The sequence below is a fragment of the Centropristis striata genome, chromosome 17 (assembly GCF_030273125.1).
Source record: "Centropristis striata isolate RG_2023a ecotype Rhode Island chromosome 17, C.striata_1.0, whole genome shotgun sequence".
NCBI classification, from domain to species: domain Eukaryota; kingdom Metazoa; phylum Chordata; class Actinopteri; order Perciformes; family Serranidae; genus Centropristis; species Centropristis striata.
Window position 1 is genome coordinate 20,505,831 of NC_081533.1, and position 17,111 is coordinate 20,522,941.

General features: G+C 42.1%; 1 protein-coding gene across 5 annotated transcripts in view; it reads left to right on the top strand.

The window, feature by feature from the left end:
* Window positions 1-17,111, top strand: part of LOC131989545 (receptor-type tyrosine-protein phosphatase delta-like) — a 189,386-nt gene that overhangs the window by 74,164 nt on the left and 98,111 nt on the right. The window lies entirely within an intron of this gene.

Below are 17,111 nucleotides of genomic sequence, written 5' to 3' on the forward strand. Positions count from 1 at the left end.
AAGAAAAATATGCTAAACAGCTTTCAAATACAGTGACGGCCTACCAGTTTAGAAACTAATATTTTCATCCCCCTCACCACCAACTCACCCCTCATTCGAGCAAGTCAAGGGGGGTCTTGTGAGTTTTTGTGTTTGCACAAAGCAGCTGAGATATTAAAAGAGCTAGTTAGACTCCCACACTGCTTGCAATCACAGATCATTTTTGCTGAATAGTTCTTTGCTACTGAGTCACCACTCTAATCAAAATCCACAAATCGGTTGCATTTACAGCAGAGTGTATTGCATTTTCCTGGCTTACATCGCACATCCTTTTACATTATGCTACTGTGACTCATCCGCAGCCCTCACCCCTGGCCTCCCTTATGAGGTAATTAAGCCCCTGGTTGTTTGTTTAGCTGTCTGCATGTGTGTCCTGTATAAAACACAGGGGGGGCATATGTTCTTCCTACCATAAACCCATTGAAACAGCGGGACATGAGTGGTGAGGAGGGGTCGACTGTGCATGTGTGTGTGAGTGTGTGCTCTAATTAGGCAGGCAGAAGTGTATTAGCCTCACTGGGCAACAGCCAGCTGGGAGCATCTGGAATCGTCTTTCATACTCACCAACTTCCCCACTGCACACATACTTGTCAACAAACACACACAGACACACACACACACAAAATTAGAAAAGATATCTATGGAACAGCAGTGTGATAAGAGAGCGTAGGTCAGGCATGATGGGTCATATGTGCAGCTATTTACGTCTGCCACATTTTAAGCCTCCCTCACATCACAGCCCGGTCTAGAGTCCTCGTTTTAGAGTGACAGTGCCACTCTCACGTCTCTCTCGAGACTGGAATGCCAACAGCAGAGAGGGGAGGACCTCATCCATTCCCAGCAGCTTCTGCACTCCCAAAGACGCATCAAAGCTGTCTGGAAGGGCCTAAATACTTTAGTTTCAAAGCGGGCCTGTATCTAAAATAATCCTCGCAGCCTCTTGCAATCACTCTACTCTGCCAGTGTTTGGTTTTATTAATGGTAAATGAGATGAGTGTTTCGCTTTTTTACGCCCAGCATTTTGATTGTTACATTCTTTTAAACCCACTTCTTCTATTTGCCAAAATCTTGAAACTTTAGCAGTCCCTGCAATATAAACAGTAGAGCTATCAATGACATACTTGCTGCTCCCACTCACTGCATTCCCTCGAACGTCCAACTCATGTTCCTGCGTAGGTGCACACTTACCACTCTATGAGATACATCACTTCCTGTGTATCAGCTAAATATATTAAAAGAAATACTGCTGTCACACACTGTAGAAGGAAAAAAAACAGATACTGAGTTGGCACTCACAGTATTTCTTCTGTACAGAGAGCTCAGTGAGCCAGCTGAAATAGTGTTTCTCTGTGCTATTGATTAGCTGGTTAGGCCATGAAAAGCCAGGGACAAGACAGCCACTGAGCTCCCTTCCTCTGGCTTACCACTGCATGCTAGTGTGTCTCTCACTTTTCTCTCTCGTTCCCACTTTTATGCCCCTTTTTTCCCTCAATTTATCCCAATCCTCTCAGTGTACTGTATTTGTCACCCTCATTCTTGTGCTATTCTTATGTGTTTTACAATTCCTCTCACAGAGAAAAAGCCCCAGCAAGCCACTTGCAGAGTTAGATCACAGGAACCCAGCTGTTCACAGTCAAGGGCCGCTTCTTTTATTAGCCGTCAGTAGGCCGACCTGGTAGGAGAGGGAGAACGGGTGGGTGGCAGGAGGAGGAGCGCTAGGGCAGCGGGGAGCACAGATTTCCCAGCTGTTAGTCCACAAGCTCTGCCCCCCTGTCAGAGATTAAGTAGATCAGCGGGAACGCAAGTACATACACAGAGGCGAGACAAGACAGCTGACACAAAATGGATTGAGATGGTCCTCCTCAAGGGTGATAGGAGTCGCACGCAGACTACCAAACTCTTTAAGTTGTTTTTTTTGGCTGGGGACCGTAAAGTTTTACACACTGCACCACTGGAATGTACAGTGGGATAAGGCACAAGCCAGCAGGCGTGCAATGCCTTAATACCGCTACAAATCCCCCCTCTCCTGCCTCGCGTCCTTTTTATTTTTCCCTACCATCTCACAAACCCATGCCGCCTTTCAGTCTGTGGAGGACTGTTTTACTAGTGAGCCAGTTGTCTGGAGGGACACAAAGGACCTGAGTGTAAAATTATATTTCTAGCTATATAACCAGACCTCCATTGTGCTATTTTTACGATATTATTTTCATTAAGATTGCAGGGTTGGTTTTCTGTCTTTGTTGTGCCTCCCCTCTATCTGCTTCAATTCTAACCACAGTGGAAACAAAACCACTCAAAAGAAGTGGCAGTGATGAGAGCTGCACAGAGTGCTCCTATTTTGTATGATTATATTTACTGTGACAAGCAAGCATGCTGTGTTTTGGCAAAACATGTTGCAGCAGGAACCCAGAAACTTCACAATTCCTGAAAAAAAAGCATGCCCCACATGACGTGATCAAAAGACTTGACTCAAGATTTTCGAAAGGGTCTTCGGCAAGTCTTTGACTAAGTCCCTTTTGCACTCAAAGTACTCAAGATGTCTGTATTGTATTTGCATATTTATGAGAAATGGGTGTCACAGTGATTAAGTTAACTGGGAGCCAGTTCTGCAGAGTGTGGATAATAAAAATCATATAAAATGTGAAAGTCAAAGGACATTTTCTTAAAACATATCTCGTTCAACCTTGTGATGGAGTTGGTGAAGTTTGGTTAACAATCTAGCTTCAGCTAGATAGACAAATATTTGATTACTTGTGTAAAAAGATGGACCAGCAACTTTATGATTGTTGGAAGATGGTAAAATATCCATGATATAGTAGACTTTAAGCTACAGTTGACTTTCATACAGGTATGTAAGTTCATATTTGTTGAAACTGTCAATATATCCTTATAGTAATACATGAGATGAATAATCTGAAAAAATTCAAGAATCCACTGCGCCTGAACCAAAACAACCAATCAGAGCCGTTCAAGTAGTCCTGCATGCAGATATTAATAATGTCATCATGAACTGCATCACTGATCAAATATGAATCAAGATTATGTTACTGTATTGCTTATTTTTAGCATCTTTGCTGTTTCAAAAATATATTTTAGAGTACTGTTAAACTGTAAAATTCCAAGCAGAGAGTCTGTTTGTTTTTTTCATGTTTGCCAAGTTACCCACTATATCTTTAAATATCAAAACCTACAGAATGTCAATTTAAGTTCTCGTTTACAAAAGAAAAGAACTGAAGCAAACACAAATCCAGAGTCGCAGCAGTCAGGTCGAAATATTTTCAACACACATCCGTGTAGCGCTACATAAACATGGAACCAATATGGACTTCACTACTAAGTGCTTGAGACCAACGTAGCTCAGTGGCCCCAGACAAGTAATTAGAGTTCACACTGAGACCTGACTCTAAAATATAGTCATTATCCCAGCAAAAAATACAACCTTTCCAGGTCACATCACTTTGTTTGCAGCAGTAAAACAAGTTTATTTCTGCATTGAGCCACCATTATAGTAGCCCCAATCCACTTGCCAGCATTTTATGGAGCACAGAGTGATTGGGGGCGACTGAGAGATTCAATAAAAATGTGGTAACACAACTAGCACAGCACAAGGTAACCACAAGAGCGTGACAATTTTTGTGTGGAATTTGTGCTCGATTATAGTATCGTTTTATATACCCGTGTATGCGATGCATGTGTAGAATAGTTTTCATCGCCCTAATTTAACAAGCGCTTCCTGGATGAAGCCCCAAACGAGGGTACCAAATTCTTTACAGCCCCCTAAAGAGCTAATCAGCCATCTTGCAATGAAACACTAGAGTTTATATTGGACCTTCTTACACAATAGTCCCAGTGTGTGCTTGTTGTTGAGCTCAAAGGTCTTGGCAAGAATAAAACTCATCATGTTGCTGTCTTGGTGATTACTGAATGCAGACAGGAGAAAAAAAAGGCTATAATCTCAGTAGGTCCAATGCCCAACAGTGTGCTGGACTGTGAACAGATGTTTCTCACAACAATGCGAAAATGTCTCCCCAAAAATTACCCTTGGAATAGGAGATCAGCCGTGAATTTTCAATCAACTCCACTTTCCTCCTGCAAAACTTCTGAATCAGCAAAACATCTTGTAAATATGTTGTCTAACCACTTTTCAGGGACACAGTTTGCAGTGCTCCATTAGTTTGCATTGGTTTTTGGTTGAAAATGTATGATAAGGACAACATTCATAGTCTGTGCCGGAGTTTTGTTAAGCTTAAATTAAACTGTTATATTGTAGAATGGTTGTATATGTGGTTAAACCATTGTGCCAACATGTTGGTAACACTGATAATTATGTAATGAATCCAGTCAATGACAGGTCTTCTTTTGAGTTTCTCGTAATGGAGATTTATAATATACACAACAATTATTTTCTTGTCGAAACATCTGAACTGATATTACAAAAGATGATAAAAGAGATGTATTGGTACTTAAGCAGTCGTTGAGTCAATGGTGACTCATTGAGCATTAATATTTTTAGTGTCTTTTTTTAGTTTGTCTTTTTTTGAAATTCAATAAAGTACCCATTGTTTTTCTTAAGACACAGCACTTGAATGAGGATATGCGGGAGGATCCCGCTCAAACTATGACTTTAAGCATGAGACACAGGCTGTACTTTCAAAGACTATACACTTCATCAAACACACCAGTGAAGGGGAGGATGACCTCACTCACATATACACAACACTACTGGCACCATCTCCAATTTATCACAAGTAATTTCCTCAGCTCTTGACCTTTGACCCCTCCCTACGGCTGTGTTTGTATTGAGGGCAACCTGCCACTGTCTGAACTGTCTGTCTGAAGCCTCCCCAGAGGGACCCAGCGGTGTTTGCAGGAGAAGTACGCTGCTTAAGCCACTCCTGGTGAATCCACCCTTGTGCCCAGCATGCAGTTCTGTCTCTGTACGTCTATCATTGTCTTCTCAGCCCTCTTGTGTTTTATGCATGCTGCTCATTAGCCAGACAATAGCCACTTACGATGAAATGCCGTTCAGGGCAATATGTCAGCAAACCTTTGGGATGAAAGAAGGAAGGGTGGGGGGGAGAAAGCGGTGTGCTTGGAAAGAAAGGGGGGTGGAGCAAAAGGAAAGGGAGGTGAATGTGAGGGGAATGACAGGGAGAGTCTATGGACAACTCCACAACAAAAGAGACAATATGTGCAACAAATTAGGTTTTTCTCATTACAACAATCGCTGAATTAAGAATCAGCTAGACCTCAGTTCAACCCAACCTGCCTTTCAGAATACTGACATTACCAGCGAGCCCGGTGAGTCAGACTGCCCTGACCTCTTGTGTTGTGAGACCTAGTAGAACAAGCTACTGCTACATACATGCACGAGCCGCGCCGCTGCAGCCCTAAACGAGGCTCTAGCTCCATCCAGTATATGCTGGCTCCCCTCCCCTTACATCACCACGTCTGGAGGCGGAAGGTGGGGAGGGGTACAAGATTAATGATGGTGCTAACCGCGTATTTATCATCCGGCTGGAGAGTAATGCGACACCTTTCTAATCTGAATATATTTCATTGGGCTGTTATGGCACTCAGCCCTGAGCCCCCATATATGTGTGTGTACGTGTGTGAGCTTGCAGTAGTGTGTGACTGGGAGTGTATTTGAATGTTAATCATATCTGCACAAGTTTGTGCGTAAGAATGCGCGTGTTTTTAAAGACATGTGAGTACTACGATACCAACCAGCCGCCATAAACGCTCACACTATCTACCCTGGCAAAACGGCCCTGTGGTAATTAGATAAAGATGAAGTTCCTCTTCCCGGCACGTTGGGGCCACGCTCCCCAAGATCCTCTCCTCTGATTCCCAGCTGCCTTATCAGGTGAACACCCTACTTCCATCCTCCTCTCCATCTCTCCCTCTCATTCTCCTGCTACTTCTTTTTTGGCACTCAGCAGAAATCAAGATGGATGTCTCCCCAACAGAGATGGGGAGATAGTGAATGTGCAAGGCCAAGATGGGACCTGATAGGGCCCACATTGGGCTGCCGCCCGTTAGATTGGCTCGACTGTCACCAGGACTGCCAGAACTACAGAGAAACTTTGGAGTATAAACTACCTGGTTTGGAGGATCATTCTGCAGTGGGTGTTTTCAGATGATGAGGGGTTGTCTTCACACAAATGTTACATTATGCAATAATTTTACTAACCTTACATTATGCTATATTTACTGCTGCCGTACTAATCCATGAATGTGGTAGATTCTCAAATCAGGGCAGCAGCTCAGTGTATGAAATCTGTTTTGCACACGTTTTTAAATCTTTTCTGGTGTTTGGTCTTACATATGGGGTGAAAACGTGGTCATGTGCATTTGTCCCAAGATAGCATAAACATAAGATGCAGTACTGGTCATGGGGAAAAAGGATTTGCAAAATTCAGTGACAACATAGCATTTGGACAAACGCTCCCCATCAATAATTAAATGTCCCAGTCCATAGCTAATTACAATCATTCACAAGGCACAGCCTTAGTCTTAGGACAGCCTTTGTACTCAGGAATCTCCATTTTAGGCATTCACAGTATCGAGCATACCAGCTTACATTCTAGTCAACAATCGGCGGTGACAAGGCCGTCGGAATTTTATGCTGGAAGAGAGTACACACATCGGCACGCTTTCTCGCACAAAGAGGTTTTCTCTCGGAGATTATGTGTCTTGCTTTCTTGTGTACCCTTTGCCAACCTGCCATTTATGCGGGTGAATGTATTTCAGACGCTGAAGCTTAATGTGCGCTTCATTGTTCAAGTTCATTGTAAAGCAACAAAGGGAGAGAGGGAGTTAGACGATGATTTTTCAAGTGAGACACTTGGATAAGACATACAAGCCATTAACTAACCTACCCAGCTATCCATGCTTACATTTAAACCATCAACGACCTTCGCTCCTTGCACATTAGAAGTCAAAGCTCATGTTGCAGATATGTTGACTGCAGCTTGTGTTGTTGTTTTTGTTTTAATATCTATATTTATTGGAATTACAGTCTTCAAGTCAGGTACATGGATTGGCTTGAGATATATACTGTGGCTAGATGCTCAGCTACAGAGTGATAATCAAAGATATAATTTCCCAATGCTTTACAGCAGTCCAACGATACTTTGAGTTGTTATTATTGGCGACGTATGGACAGATTTCTCACCTGTCATGTTTGAGATCCAAGTTCATTTCCTCGCTAGCCCAGCAACCCTTTCAACCTCCATCATGTCAAAGAAGAGTAATAGGTCTTGTGCGAGACCAGCACTGACTGACTCATGATGTTTCAGTGTCATTTCAGCCCTGAGCATCTTTGGCTAGACTTCAGCACCATTCCCCACCATAGTGCTCATATGAATCCCCAGAGGGAGGGACAGTTTATCTGTAGCAGTTAGCAGCTGCTGTCTGCCCCAAAGACTCCAATAGCCCCCAGCTAGCGTTGCCACTTCAGATGCTAGTCATTTAGCAAACAAGTCAATCATGCGCAAGGCAACTGCCAGTGACTTGCCAACCTCCCCAGTGATCCCAAATATAGAGATGAGGGGGCAAGGGAAAGTCACAGGCTGCTGGGTCATGGAAATTAGGTCAAAATGGTCATCAGAAAAATATTTGGTTCTAACATGCTGCTCTAATGATTGTCGTTGTTGAAATTGTAATGACAAAAGATCAGGGGCCCCTGGTGTAGTCCAGAGTCCATCTCTTTTCATGGATATCAGCCCTTGTTGTGGACTCTGTCAATAACTTTCGAAAAAATTATCAAACAAAGTGTCTTTCACACGTCTCTGCACAGAAATATGCGAGTAAATGAGCAAAGCACCAATTAGTCATGTTGTGGAATTGCAAAGGAATCTGTGGCCACACAAAAATGTAAAATGTTGGGGAGGAAATTGGAGAGCATTCTGTCTGCACTGAACTGGTGGTATTTTTTGTCACATTAGCTTTGAAGATTTCAAGGACTTCACAAATAAAAGCTCCTTTTGAAGTAAATGTAACATTTTCTTCTTTGCCACATCAGAAATTCAATTTCAGTGGTAAACATCACAATGAGTAATTGTATTAGCCTAGCTTCTGTAAGGCAGATAAAAAAAGATACATATCCGTCTTGTATCTCATCTCTTGTCTGACAAAACTGCTTTAGATGTAGCACTGGAGACCCAGGGGCTGACACAGCGTGGCGTCAATGAGAGCATGAGTTTGATGGCCAACAATGTTAGCGGCAATAACTCGCTTGCTGTCTTTTGTCATTGGGCGAGAGGAAACTGAACAGTAATGTGTGCACACAAATTTCCCTTCTATTGGATTAAATTAGCTTCACAGAGATGGGAAATGTTTTAGCTTTGTAGTGTTTTTCTTCATCATGTGTAGCACAGACTGGTACTCTCAATTGTTCTCCTTTAGTTTGCAGCTTTATACGTCTGGCAATGACAGTGTTACCCAAAAATAGCAGTTGGAACAACTGGAGCAGAATTTGCATCACATTAACACAAAGACTACCTATCTACCCTCGAAGTTCTCTTTTGAGTATAGCAAGGGGCGAATGCCTTTATTTGTCAGTTTTTATCAAATAAATAAAGAAAATCTATGAAAGCCTGCATTAAAACATTATATATCAGCACTATAGAATGAGAAACTCATTAATTTTTCATTTGCTCATGGGTGGAGAGCGGAAAAATGTCCACTCAGCTAAGTCATACTGTAGATACAGTAACTTAATCATCCTTATGTTCCAGAATAAGTTGTGAATAATTGTTTTTGTTTTGATACAATCATGGAATATGAACTAATAATGACTATACATGCAAACAAAGCCCCCTCCTTTAAAATGTGTATGCAAACAAAGCCCCCTCCTTTAAAATGTGTAACTATATTTAGATTATTAAAGGTTGAACATGTGAAAGATCACAATATAGCTCTGGGAAAGTTGCTATGTATACTCATGTCTTTGAGTCAATTTCAAAAGGTGAATTTCAATAAGATTTGCTTGAACAATCATGTCCCAACAGTCTAAGTGCAATGTAAACAAAAAAGACATCCGTGCTAACAAGGTAACCCTTGAATTCAAGGTTACAGTCTGCTACAGTTCCAAAATGCACACACAGGCATATGCAAACCCACATACTCTTATCACAACCCCCCATACATACACACACACACACACACTGACACACACTCAAACACATGCATAAACACATGCATGCACAGGCAAATACATCTCTATCCCTGTAGTGCCCTCCTTGGCAAAATCTCAGTGCCAGTCTCTTAATGAAATGCTCAATTAGGGTCTTTAAATAGGTAATTATGCAGTGCCTAATCCCTTAGCTCCTGGGCCCTATCTCATTTAGATGACACTTGGGCAGGCGGAATGGGAGGGGCAGGCACTGGGGCCTTAGTTTCTGTCATCAAAGCCCCTCCGTGGTGGCACAGGCGGCCCTGTTAATGATAAGGCACATCCAGGCAGTCAGTCAACAGCGACTCCCAGTGAGGGCCACTGACAGCATGGGAGATGGCAATGTCAGGCTTGACAGTGTCTTAATCATGTTTGTGAGTGTTCGGGGGTGGATTGTATTGGGTTGGGGGAGCTTGTATAAAGGTTTCTAAGAGAATGTTAGATGTAGAGCGAGAGCAGCAAAGACTATTTGTGTGATGTGGGTTTATATGCATTTCTTGCAACGATTTCCAAGTTAATTTTACATGAAACAAGGACAGAGGGAGAGAAAATCACTTCCAAATGTCAAACTGTGTATTTTGCTTGATGCCAGGCATTGACAGAACGGTTTTGATTTCCTGTACTGACATTTGTTTGAAGGTGGCATTTGATTTGAATTTCAATCTCCAAACTGGGGCTGGAGAAAAGGACCTATTCATTCGTTTTCAGCAGCATAATAAAATGTCTTGTTTGAGAGCTACACTATACCATCACTGACGAGGAACTGCCCTTGTTTGGTTGCTAACGTAGCAATGGCAAGCATTTGTCTTAGTGAAACGACAAAAGGGGAATTGTTGCTTTTGCCTTGGGGTGAACCATTGCTTTCCCTCGACTGAGCTGCACGAGCAGCCTGCACTGCCTTTCATGAGAACAATAGCTTAGCTTGGCTAAAACACCTTTCAAGGGCGTCCAAGAACTAAAAAAAGTTTAGCTTTTCAAAACTATTAATCAGCAGTGCCCACATCAAAGAGCTCAGTAAACTTTAGTAAGGATACTTGAACCACTAAAATATTGAAACAGCTTTCTAAAATGCTGTTCATCCCCACCCTGCATGTCCTTTGACAGTCTTATCAGGATATAGATGGAAAAGCAGAAACAACACAATTTCACCTCTGTGTATTCAGCAAAAACATCTCATATCTGTGATAATATTTTTTGTCCCGTTGCCCTCCCTGTTGGCACTGATGTATTTTCATGCAAAAAGCTTTTGATAAGCTGCTGGTTCTAATGCCTCCTGTCTGTTCTTGAAGTTGTTGACTCAGGCTTTCTTATCAAATCTGAGTCATGGCTAAAACGCCAGTGCCCAGAGTACACTGAAAAACAAGAATCACTGTAAAGGTCCTCATGAACACCACCAGCACTGCAGACACTCAGACTAGAGTGAGACAGAATAATATTTGCATATTATTTGAAGGCTATTCATAAAACATAATAACATACAGAATTTATATTATGATAGTAACCTTTTTATTTTTTTTATTTTAGCCTAGATATTTAAAGACCAGAGAAGCACATGAGAGAAACACATAGATTGGTGCTATGGCCGTGACGAGTACACTTATTAAAACATCAGCCACATCACCTTAGGTAACGGATAGCATACAGTATGCTAGGCTAATTGAAGGGAAATTTACTCGCAGTTGCCTCAGTGCAGTACAGCAACCGTAATGTGGCGTTACATTTTAGCTCAGGGTATATCAAGGCAAATTAGCATTTAGATAATGGGAGACACTTGGCATTTTAATTATTTTGCTGCCCTATGAGTGTAGCGTGTATGCCCCGAGCGCCTCCTTACATCCTTCATGTACGCCTAAGTAGTGCATTTACATACCAAACGGCTTGGCTTGTGTACAAAAGCCACTAAAATGTCACCACCGCACAATGTACCTTGGTGTTCAATTGTTTCGAAAAGATAAGGAGGCATATTGTCGTTGACTTTTGCCATATGTATTAGGGGGCAATACAATTCCCAGTGCTGTATTATTCAGTTATTTTCAATAGAGGTCTGTTGTGATGTTTTCTGCCATGACGGCGAGTGGCAGTGGAATGCTGTTTTGTCTGTTCGAGGGCTCTGTACTTTCCATAAAACGACATGAGCTCAGGCTGGGAACAACCTCCCTCTCACCCTCCTTCCTCTCTCTCATTCTCTCTGCCTTACGGAAGTGAGATTATTCATCCTCCCACAGATCATTGCTGTGTTGGGGGTAGATGTCAAAGTGCCAGGAGCATGTGGTGCAAAGGGTTTGCGTGATTCTCTGTGTGTATGTGTCTATTTAGTGCATATGAATGCATGACTTTACATTTGTGAGCATGTATGTGTAGGAGTTGTGTTTTTTAAGCTGCATCTATTCGATTGGATGCGGAGCCAAGCCCCAGTTTGTGCTTTTACTGGTGAGAAGAGTTTACATGTGCCATGTTTCCTCTTCTCTCGTTTTTTCACCTGCTGTCATCTTTCCAGTTGCTTCCCTTCAGGAAACAATGCCTTCAGACTGTCAGAGTGGCCTCGCAACTATCATCTCCTCTTCAGCAGCGCCTGCTTTTTCTCCCTCTATCCCTCTTTCCTCTCTTCCATCTCTCTCGCGCTGCCTCTGTTAGGCATACAAGCACAGACGGAGCGTGAGAAAAGCTGGCAGTGAGGCACATTCCCTTGCTTCCCTCCCTCTGCCTCCACCTCTCCTGCGCTCTACCCTACAGCGTGCTCTCCTCTCCCTCCCTTCTTCCTTGCCTCCTTCCTTCCTCTCCCCTCCACATTACTTTCCCCTGCCCTCCTCTCCTTTCTCTCACCACCTCTCTCCCTCTCTGCCTCGTTGCTCCTCTTATCCATTATATTTCCACCCCTCTGCTCCGCCCTCCCCTTACTCCCGCATCTTTTTTTCTGGTTCATAATATGTAACATGATTTAGCCCTCCCCTGTTCATGCGGCATAAATTTAATCCCAGCCATTCCAGGTTGGCTGCTGCTGCTGCTGTCCCCCCCCCCATCCTGCCACACTCTACTCCCGAAACAATAGACTCCTCAAGATTCAGCCTGTTTTCATGATTGTTGTGAAGTTTTTTCCCTGTGCTAAATGCTGATGCGCAAGGTCAAGCACAACCCAAGTGGCACATGCTTGTATTATAGTAGTCGCCCACACTGTTACCAGCTAAAGAGAAGGCCTCCCAAAAAGCAGGCAATCATTTGAATAGTTTACACAGCTCACATACATACCCAATGTCTGATTCTGCTGGGTGTTATCTAGTGCCCATTGAAAAGGCATCAGTGGCGTTTGTTTTATAGGTAGTATGTTTATGTATGTCATCAAGGTCAAAGGGCGTGGAATGTGAAGACAAAGATGAAATATGTTGCTTTGCCTTTTTTTTTTTTTTGCTTTCCCCCCCTTTAAAGTGTCCTCAAAGCTTCCCCAGCAGCTATGTAACCTTGTGTGTGTGTGTGTGTGTGTGTGTGTTTGTTTGTGACTGCCTGTGTGTGCACTGTGTGTTGGTATGCTTTCAGGGAGCAGCACAACAGGCCACTGGGATAATCAGTCACTAGACTGCAGGTCAGGGTCTTGCACTGTGGGGACCATCCATCTGAACCCAACAGCTGCTGGGAAACGTGGTGAGAGGAATGGGGCGAGAGAGAAAGATGGGTGAAGAGAGAGAAATAGAGAGAGAGAGAGAACAAGTGGCGAGGTAGACCAGGTAGAGAGAAAAGTCAAGGAGAGGCTTTTAAAAACAAAAAGAGCACACCCAGAATGGGTGGGAGGAGGAGGAGGAGGAGTATTTGTGAATCGATGCTACGTGGTGATTTTTGTTACTGAAGTGTGTGCTCAAGGTCAGTTTGGGTGTGCTGAATTCTCATGAGGACACAACCTTGCTCTTTGCACCCAAACAAGGTTATAATTTTCAAATTGCAACATTCTCTCCTTGACCTATGTTTTCCAGTACAAGCTTGTTTATACAGCTGTTTGTGCCCTATGAAGATGTCTAACCTTTATTTCCGGTGGCAAGAATTTGCGTAAAATGGGAAACCACTACATCAAAGGTGCAACAATATCATTTGATTAATAACAGTGTTCACGAGCAAGGTGAATAAATGTTTTTTTTTTTTTTATTTGTGGTGTGACATTTCAAAGTCCAGATCATTTCGCTGACAAAAAGGGGGGGCGGCTTTGAAATCTCTCGGTACTAATTTGCAACGGACACACATCAGAGATGAGATTGTGATAGCTTCTTTGTCCAACAGCCACAGCAGGTGCTTTTAAAGCAATTATTAGACGGACAAATGTCATCAGATGCAATTAGCTTCCTGCTGTGTGTTTCATGTTGGGTGATTCATTCATAAGAAAACAAGATATAACCTGAGACATCAGATACTATATTGGCAACTATTGCTTGTCAAAAATTAATCAGGCTTGCAGGCAGAACTGTAAACCCTGACTTTCTCAAACAGAAAAGTCAGGCGGTACCACCCAAAGGATAGTTTATGACCGTGGGAGGCTTGTTTGAGGGAGATCAGGGGGAGGCGAGAAGGGAGGGGGAAAAAGTAAATAAATAAGTATAGCAAATAAACTCCTCTGATGTGTGGTTGTCAGGGTCTTTCATGTGGAGGCTGCACTTGAGGGCATAGCTTAGCTTAGCTTGAGGGATGTTATTACACATGCCGGCTGATCGGGAGCGATGTGTGAGAAACTGCCTTGTCACTCGGTCTTAAATCACACCATCGCGGGTAGAAGAAAGTAGCGGCAGATGAAAAAAATGAGTAAAAACACATAGGAGAGGAAAACAAAGGGGGAGGAACTCCACATATGGAAGGGACTTTATGCGGTGAAGAGAGACTGACAGACTTTAAACTGTGGCATTAAAGAAAACCTACTAAAAAAAGATAAAAGATGGCTGCAGCTACCATGTGAAACACATTGTGACTTAACCCCAACTTCACCCCTCTTGATGAGGAAGTTGGGATTGGCAAAGGAAGTGGGTGGGTAGCTGTGCCTTTGATGAGCTTATTTTATAAATCTGGTCATATGAGGTTTTTAAAAAAAAAAAAAAAAAAAACCCTAGGGGTACCGTGAGTGGGTGCCTGTCACAGGCAGCAAGGGTTTACTGTTACCAAATCTGTTGAACGAGGGGAAGTGCTGCTGCATAGCAACACATGCCCTTTTATTTGCCCTTTGACCTTGATGCCTTCTTTTAAACAATAAGGAGTTTCAAAGTTGTGAATCTTATGCCCACCTCTGCTTTTGAGCCATTTTAGAACAGCCGACTGATGCCACAATAAGTGTTCTCCTATTTTCAAGGAGAGAGACAAAACAGAGGGCAGGTCACTGACATCTATATGTCTACCAATATTATTTTACACAATTTTCATATCTAATTAAAATCAAACCATTAAACATTTTCCGAAAGCATTTTCATAATTTAATTCCTAATCTAAAGTGTGAGCATCAGGCAGCCTGTTAAAATGACCCATTATGTGCCACATTTGCTCAACAAATATGTTAAAGAATACAACGGCATGTACTATAATGTATCCCTTTTGATATTCTGTGCAATGATACATTAAGGGCTGGTAGATATTAATTTATTTTCATGGTAGCTATCAAATATCTCAATAATAGTAGTAAAATGTTTTTTTAATGTAGTCCTTTGCATGCAATATCAAAGAAGCAGTAGCAAATATAAATTTAAATCAGTGAGCAACAAGAAAAAACACAGAAATGATGTCTTGATTTGCACAATGTTCATAATTTGATTCGACAATGAAGAATTGTTACATGGCTCTGATGCAATACCACAACAACATATTTGCAATGATGTAGAACCCAACAATTGACGTTGTCTGAAACAAAATGTGATCATCAATATTTTATACTATTTATTAAATTGAGAACTGTACAAAGAAAAATGTTTTTATGTTCAAACTGGTTGTATTGTTTCATATTTGAAACACGCACAAACACAGGCACAAAGGGGCGACCAGAAGTTCAATACAAGTTCATGAAAATTAAACACCGTCACAACTTTGTGCCTTCATCAGCATGTTGTTTTGGTGAATAGTTTAATTGCGTATTAAAAGGAAGACGGTGGATTCTGTGTCTGCTGCAGCTCTGACTCTTCTCTTGCTCGCTGATACTTAACTTAAACTTGAAAGTGCTTTCTGAAGCAGGCTGTCTCTCTCAGCATCACGACAAAGTCAGAAAGAAAGATCACAGAGATCCTTGCAGTACTAACACAGTGGCCTTCCCTGTGTGCTCACGACTACAGCCCTGCATGTCATCGTAGTTTTAAAAAGTGTGCGTGTGGGGGGTAATTACTGCATTCTTTAACTCTGCTGAGGGAAACAGAAAGTCCTGCCTCATAAAAGGAAACAAATTCTTATTTGCTGTGCCTGGCTGGGCATGATACTAGGCAACTTTTTATAACCCAATGCAGTATGGATCACGTCCTCTGTAGTTTCGCTGTGCTTTGTCCTTGCATGTGTTGGGCTAATTACAGAGGGATTGGCCTTAATAGATTTGGTGGCATTTTTGTGGCTGCTTTGGTCTGTTAGGATAACATACTGTGAATACACTATTTCCTTGAAGTTCAATTCAGTTTGTGCATGAGCCTGAAATTAAAAACACCCCATTTAAAAATTCCCTGGAGCTGGCCAAAGTGAAATTAGTCAACTTGCACGAAAGATGGGCATAATGTGGTACAACTGCAATGCTCAAACCCATATTGAAATTGTTAAAAATGGCACCATCAGTAGCATTCTCGTGTCAGCACTTGCTCCCCACTGGTTTGTTCTCGGTTTGCCAAAATATTACAGCATGTGCGAGAACATGGAAAGACAAAATTGCTGTGAAGCTGATGTCGTGAACCTGCTGCTTTGGGGAGCTCATAACTATTCTGCCTGCATTCTTTCCCATAACAAGTTTATTGCAGTATGGCTGGAATATAAGATAAATATGACTGATTCTTTTGTTGTTTTTTTCCCCGCCTCAATAATATTGCTCGTCTAAATAGACCAGAATACCAAACACACGCTCAAATGAGAATAGAGACCAGCCATTATGGAGAGTATAAACATCCCACCCTCCTTCTCTTTCACATTTCTGATAAGGATCATGGAGAAAGAGAGAGAGTAGACAGCTCAACAGCCCCTTTCTTTTTCTTGCCACACACTCCCCCCTTTTCTAATTAACATTGTGCATGTTGTCAGGCTTTGTTTAATAATGCATGATTGCTATCAGCAGCAAAATCCTTTGAATGAAGCACCACTGAATGGGAACACAATAATACCACCAGGGGCTCAGGAAGAAAGACAAGATTGTTTTTTTCTTTCCATTGTAATAAATGTTCAATGGAAAGCATCAATGCCACCAAAAGTATGAAAGTGAAGGTGCAGGGCGCAATGCAAAATGGTCATGTTGAGGATAAAATGGTCAAAGGTGGTGTCGCTTTTGAGGTGGTCTTTTTATATGGACAAATGGAAGAGTAAGGGTCATTTGTACATAATTACATGCCCATACATTGAAATTTCACATGCATGAGCACAGGCTTTCATACAGAAAAGCTGCAGTGTTTAGGCTAAATCCATTGTCAGATAACAATGCAGTTGGCAAACTCGCTGCTTCTCTGCCAGGTCTGGCAGGTGGCCTGTCTCCCCTTAGCACATTAGGAAAAAATCTGCAATGCAATTTCCTTGTAAAAATTAACACCACAAATCAACACCAAATATAATTGCTTTCATTTTTAGTATACATTAAGGTTTTCAGAGGGGTGTTTTAGCTGCGCTTACATTAGCTTCTCCTTGTATTTACTCACATGGCACAGCCTCTTGGTCGTCTCACTGGTGGTTACACAACGTACAGATGGTTTTGTTTGCCTCT